Consider the following 7,279-nt stretch of genomic DNA (forward strand, 5'->3'; position numbering starts at 1 on the left):
ATGCCTGACAATTCCCATGTATCCTGTCCACTGCAAACTAGGAGACTCTTCAGCATAACAACATGAACTGCACAACAAAAAGACATTGCTTGTAGTCTCTGCCCTTCAGGTCAGTTTAGACAGATCCCACATGGATATGGTTCTACGTATGTAATAGCAAGCTATTTTATGCTAGTCTATCCACATCCCCACACACATGCCCATCTCATAGATGGGAGATGCATCTCTTCACATGGTCATGTCTCAAGGAGCTGCTGTGAAGGGGACCTGCTTGTTTGCTTGCCAGATGCATTTACTAAACTATCACAGGAAGGGGTCAGAGATGCAGCTACAGCACTTTTAAGACCAAAGGAGATTTAGGAGTCCTTTTGACTAAGAAGTAATGAACTGAAAGTAAGAACAAAGCAGATCAGAACATCACTTGCAAATACAGACTCTTTCCAAATATTGTGTCAGAATAGTCCTAATTACATCAAAGACATAAAAAGCAATATATAATCTAAAGGGGAGGGCATGCTTATGTCATCGTGTCCCACCCAAAGTGGTCAGAAGTAACCTTGGAAGGCCTCAGAACCAGAGGCTATTTCCCATAACAGCATATAATAGCTGGACAACACGCATTTGTTTGTCAGTGCTTGACATGGCTTTGACTCAGGTTTGTGCTGGCAGCCAAAGATAAGCAACATCAGTTCCCTGTTGATTTGTGGTCCACGCAATTAAAACTGAGGTTCCTTCCAACCTGTATTCTATGATTCAAGGAGTTGCTGAGATCTATTTCTTCCCCCCATTTCTACATCCACTATCCTTTGCCAACCACTCCCAAAGCCAAATCAGGAGGAACAAAGGAACAAATCAATAACAGGCCTGTAATCACAAATCAATAAGAAAAGGAACAAAACAATAACAGGCCTGTAATCACTTCCAGGAATGAAATGAGTACCTGCTTCTAGTAACCTCCTAAAGGATAAGACCTTGGCCTCATTGCTGAAGCACACAGAATGGCTTCGTAGAGTGCAAATTAACAAGCTATAAAATATACCAAGGAACAACCTATTCCTTAAATGTTTCACTGCTTCTTTTTGTGTTAATACATCTTCTTGATGGGCTTGAGGCTGAAGGCAATTTGATGGATAACACTCGCTATGTAAGTAGCTCCCAAGAAGGGAGCTTGGCACTTTCTCTTTAGGCTGTATCAGCCAAGCTTACACAATGCAGCCCCTCCAACAGGCTGGTACAGATGGTGATGTTAGAGACCAAGTGCACACCCAAAAAGAAGCATTTTCTGAGCTCAGAAGGGTGGTGACTCATGCGAGTGAGTCCTTACCAACAATGGACTCAGCGTAGCATTGAGGTCATCTCCAACCAATGCTAAGTCCAGCAAGGACCAGTCCAGCTTCACCCACCATGACCTTCCTAGCACACATGAGCTCCCACGCTCCTTTTGTGCAAAAAGGCTCTTTGGGGAACTGGTCCAGACTGGGATTAAGGAATGTTTCATTTTTCCAAGACCCTTTCACATCACTTCTCTGAGTCAGTTCCCAGGAAGCGACTCCAGCATTTGCCTGGTGCAGACAGAATCATAGAATAATAGATTCAACTGGGTTGGAAAAGACCTTTAAGCTCATCAGGTCCCCAGCACTACCAAGGCCACCACTAACCCATGGCAATGAGGGCCTCATCTACACCGTGAACACTTACAGGGATGGTGACTCCAGCACTGCCCTGGACAGTCTGTTCCAATGCCTGAGCACCCTTTGGGGAAGGAATTGTTCATCTCCACCTAAACCTCCCCTGCTGCAGCTTGAGGCCATTTCCTCTTGTCCTATTGTTTGATACTTGGGAGAAGAGACGGACACCATCTCACTACAACCTGCTTTCAGGCAGTTGTAGGGAGTGATAACGTCCCCCTGAGCAAAAGATTAAATCCTTTGATTCCATCATTAACGTCCAAATTGTTGCTCATCAACAAAGTGGGATTCGCTAGGAGTCTACCTAACACCAGCAGTCTGGCTTAAGCCTAATAACGCCCTGGCTATGCCTCCATTGGCTGTATTACTTTACATAAAACAAGCCTGTTATTTTCTTTCCAAATATCTCAGCTCATTCCAGCCACAAATCTTAGAGTTCAGTACACCCTTAGAGCAAACTGGCCAAGAGACAGCAAGGACACACTTGACAAAACAGGACAGGCAGTGCTTGAATTAGTGAAGCTGGAAATTAAAGGGAATCACTGTTTTTTTCCCCCCACCTTTTTCTGCTCTGGGATAGATAAATCCCTCTAATGTCAAATTTCACATATTACCATGGTCAGTGCTGGTTTCATACCCACATATGAAATGCTGTCTACTTGTCTAACTCACTTCAAGTAGCCAAGGTGCATCACACAGATGGCCAACTTTGCATCAAACTGGTGTTCCCATGGCGCACAGCTTATGGTAACTCTTGTCAAGGTTGGGAACAGCTCTGCACACCAGCCCAGACAGTGCTGGCATTGCTGCTGTGCTGCAGGGCACCCATTCTATTGCACTGCAAGGACAGGAGCAGGTAGTTCCCTCAAGATCCCAACCATGGAGTCATAGAATCATAGAATCATTTGGGTTGGAAAGAGCCTTAAGATCATCCAGTTCCAACCCCCTGCCATGGGCAGGGACACCTCACACTAGACCAGGTCACACAAGGCTCTGTCCAACCTGGCCTTGAACACTGCCAACTCCATCAAAGGTTAAACCATAGAAATTCCCAAGTATCAGACGATCTGCCATGTGCAAATCAGACATTTCTGTCCTTCTCTGGCCAGCTGAACTAGGACCTACATGAGTTGTCCTGTTGACTAATGGAAAGTTAGACCTTAAGGGCTCTGAAGGTTGGGCCACTGAGCCTTGAAATCACTGCGCTCTGCCAGTTTGTCTGAGACACTTTGGGCAGTACAGGACATTGTTGTTGAGGTTTTATTTTCAATCTTAATTTTAGCCCTAATGGAAGCTCAAGACGATGGAAGAAATGTAGGGAGGGCATTTGAAATGGGCATGGAATTTTACACAGGACAGAGCGCCCAGAAATAGCTCCAAAACAGACTGCTTTAAAAGCTTTAAAATAACAGATTTTATTGGTGTTAGAAGGGTGATTTCTCAGGGCTCTATTTACTGTGGCAAGCCTAGAAGGGAGGGAATGCATATTCCTACACAACAGAAAGCTGGAGACACGCCGTTACACAGCACATGAGACCAGGCTACTCCACCATATACGCTGCTTATGTAGTGGCACTGCAGTCCTGTATGTTCATATAGCAAAATGCTGTTGTAGATATAGATTAAAGAGTACTGGAGCTATGCCCAGATCATAGAAGAGTAAAGATGCAGATTGGTTGCAACTTCCTTCTTCAGTAAGAAAGGGAAAAAAATACGCAGGTAACTGCTGCCATGTGTTCATTTTGTTAATATATTCCTTGTATATTGTATATATTCCTTATATATAAATAATTCCTTGTATATATTAGTCTGACACCTAAACTTCTGCAAAATGGGAAAGGAAGGAAAGGAAAAGCTCTCAGCAAAGTCAGCTCAACCTGAATTCCCACATCCTCACCCTGAACCCCCTTTCACAGAGGTCTATGAGCAGCACAGCAAGGAAAGCACAGCCTCTGAATGCAACCTTCAGCTGAGGTAAATGTGCACCAGTAATAACCCCTGGCAGAGCCCCAAATGAACCATTATGTCTTTATGGGCCATTGTTTCCCTCATTGATGGATAAGCTCTCATTCACAAAAAGCTGCTTTTGTGAGGCAAGAGGAAAAAACACATTTGAAAGCACAGGAGGTGGTTAGGGCATTATGGGAGCTTTGTGTGTTCCCAGATGTTATTTACTCTGCATGGCCAGCATAGAAATGTCTTCATGGACAAATCCACTCACTACTTCACTCCCTCATTCCTGCAAACTCTGCTGTGGAGTTCTCCCTACGGGGTTAATGTTTGGGGCAGCATTGCAGCTAAAGGATCTCCACCAGTTTCTCTTGCCTTCCCTCCCACCAACACACACCCCACATCACACAGATAAGGCATTGCTCAAGGATTTAAATGAAGGTGAAAGAGGCTGAAATCTGACCTGTTTCATCCCCCAACTGATCAGTTGGCCAAGGGACAAAGCCAATGGCCACTCAGCTTGGGAGAGGGTGCTTGGGTTCAGTGTGGTTGGTGGCACACAAACACTGGAGTTGCCTGTGAGACATCAGAGTTGTCCTTCAGCACCCAGTTAAGGCACGTGGGTGTCCAGGCAACTAAATAGCAAGCAGAGGCCAAGTTAGCAGAACCTAATTGCAGAACCACAGAAAACAAAGTCAGAGGACCATGAGTGGAATTCATTGATGGGCAGTCAGAGGGTGCACTGTTTTGTCAATTAAAACCCACAGAATGGAGCCATAGACAGATGTTCCTTTCTTCAACAACCTCAGTGGTTTAAAGGCTTCATGTACAGGACAGGGTGCTGGGCTGTCTTATCTAGACTGGTTTTGCAAAGAAGGGTTGGAGCAGATGATCCTTGAGGTCCCTTCCAACCTGTGATACAATGCTCATAAGGGTTCTGGAGTGGTGTGTCCTCCCGTGGTGGGTGAGAGGGATTCTGTTGGCAACATGAAGTGCCGAGCCCTTGTTGGGCTCTATCTCTGCATATTCACTTTTGGAGACTCCTCTGCTGTTTGTGGAGTGCTGTCTGCTCTCACTCTCCCCAGGATACCTTGGATGTTCGTATCTTCAAAGCACAGAGCCATTCTCCTGCAGCCTACACGTGCCACCTTTGCTCCCAGCACTCAGAACTGCAAGGCATACTTCATTCCACCCTAGAAAGCTCCTCAGATATGTGCCAAGTTAAAATCTACACTGTCCCAGATGCTTTGTGCTCCTCTACACAGTGTGGACTTGGAAAGCCAGTGCTCATCAGCTCATCGAAGTACCTCAAAAGGCTCTCCAGCAGCTTGAAGCCTTACAAATGTGATGCTGCCTGCATCCCTGCACTGGAAGAATGGGGAAGCTGGGAAAAGGTACCTCTCATTCAGGGCCAAGAGCTGCTGAACACACACCAGGACATCCTAAAGGCAAGGAGCAGCCAAGTCTACCCTGCAGGAGGGAGATGGTAACCCGTTTCCCCCCTTGCAGATCTCCATTTAAAGTCCTTCTTGCACACCAGGGTGTTCAAATCCATCACCTGACTCAGTTTCCAAGTTAAAATATCCAGGGATGAGGCCTTCATATTCACGTCTATAGAAGATCTTTCAGTTTCCACCAGGACTCCCTGTACAGACAGGGCACATTATTGTGCAGCTACATAGCCAGGGTCATGGAAGATATTCCGTGGCTGTCTCCATGAATATAAGAAGAATATACTTCTCCAGAGTTAACAGAGCAAGGAGTGCAATACAGGTCTCCGCTAAGAGCTTTCTATCTATGAGGCGTGACAAAGAGACCCCAAATCTCAGCCATCCTTGGGTGTTACCACCATCAAAGACTGCTTTGGCTTTTAATTCAAATTGAGAGGTCTATATACATGGCTTTTAAGTCCCTTCAGTAGGGTATAGTCTGTGTAGTGGTTAGAAGACCTCATTCCCCAGACATCTCTGAGAGCCCTACTCAGGACATGCCACAATTCCCTTTCAATCCAACACCTTCATTACCATAAGACCTCCCTGAACAACCCTTCACACCCTCCAAAAGACTGGAAAAGTCCCTGGAGATAAATGAAGAGTTAACATCCTTGCTACCTGGGAGGTTATCGCTAAAACGGGCCTCCTGCCCAGGAATGATGGTTTATGAGCACCGCTCCACTGTGATGGTTTCTTCACAACTACTTGGTTTTCCTTCTCGTGTTCAGGAGGTCCTTTTGTAGTGAAAATCTATAAATAGTGTGATAGGTCAGGAGGAGAAATGCAAAAGGGCCAGTGCTGGGTCATTTAACGTATAGACAAATACGTGTTCTCTTCATGTGCCATGTAAACCTCAACTGCTCGAGTTTATCATTCACTGCCAACAATGCTATTACAGCAGCTTGCGATTTCAAAGACAGTTTTATTCCTGTTTCTGACTGACCTTTGGATGGATTTTTCAACTCGGAAAAAAGGAAAAAAAAAATATACTTTATGTGCTCTGAAAAGGAGCTCAGCTTTAACACATTTCTAAGTATAGAGACGGTGATTTACGAGGACCTCTTTTTCTGGTTTTTATAAGACTCTGTCTTTCTTCAGCCATGAACAATGTATTGGTTCTGACAAGAACATTGGGAATCTTTGAGACTTCAGCATTATTTATGATGGAGAGAGTGGGATCCAATGGCCAAGAAACAGGACTTATTACTTGGCTCTGCCATGAATGTGCTGAACAAGCTAAAAGCTTTCCCTTCCTGAGTCTCTTTTTCTCTGCAGTGATGCTACACTCAGGTCAAAAAGCTATTTTCTTACTACTGGTTTTCAGTAGAGCCCAATCATTGCGGTGGTACCAGATAATGCTTCCTTGTGACTAATCCCTGCTCCCTGTAAGGTTTTAGTACCAGCTTCCAAGGGTCAACCAGCCCAATTGCATCAATGTCACCAGGTGGTAGGGGCTGTTTATGAGCGCCGGTGCCAGGATTCATACATAATAACCTCAATGCTTGAGAGTAAATCACTGTCAGCTAAGAGGTTACAACGAACGCTTTGCTTCAAGGTATCATACAGATGGTCTAATAAGGCATGACAGAGCAGTTGTGTTAAGAGCTGGACAAATGCATCATAGGAAGGTGATCCATGGCTCAGAGAGAGCACAGATTTCATTGTGGTTGTGCAACAGCACTGGGGCAAGCTCTGTATTTGCCCTTACCTGGCGATCTAAGATCGGAGTGGTCAAGCATTTGCATCACACTACCCAAGGGAATAAACACAGCACAAAACTATCAGCATTTAGGGCACGAAAGCCTTACGTTTGAATTCCTGGAAGTTGTTTGGCCATGCAAAGAAAGCTGGCTTTGCTCCCAACCAAGAAAGAAGCCCTAAACACCGGTGTGATTAATCTGCTCTGAATGATTTGACGTTAGCCATGGGACTCACAGGTTCCACTTTCTGACAGTGTTTTCCAAATCCTTCACAAGCATCAGCCCTTTACACACTCCAAAAACATGTCCATGCACTGTGGATGCACAGGGATGGAGGATGGATGTGCACACCATGCAGCAAAAAAAAAAACAGGATAAAATCAAAGCTTTAACCTGAGAGAGCAAGATCTCAACAGGAGTTCCTTCAACCTTACAGGTGTCTAGGGAG

At 45.1% G+C, this 7,279-nt stretch overlaps 1 long non-coding RNA gene across 2 annotated transcripts in view; it reads right to left on the bottom strand.

Annotated features, from left to right (window-relative positions):
* Window positions 1-7,279, bottom strand: part of LOC134167854 (uncharacterized) — a 1,192,997-nt gene that overhangs the window by 1,047,993 nt on the left and 137,725 nt on the right. The window lies entirely within an intron of this gene.

Source organism: Pezoporus occidentalis, unplaced genomic scaffold (assembly GCF_034315485.1).
Source record: "Pezoporus occidentalis ecotype Australia unplaced genomic scaffold, CSIRO_AGI_Poc_V1 ctg3, whole genome shotgun sequence".
NCBI classification, from domain to species: domain Eukaryota; kingdom Metazoa; phylum Chordata; class Aves; order Psittaciformes; family Psittacidae; genus Pezoporus; species Pezoporus occidentalis.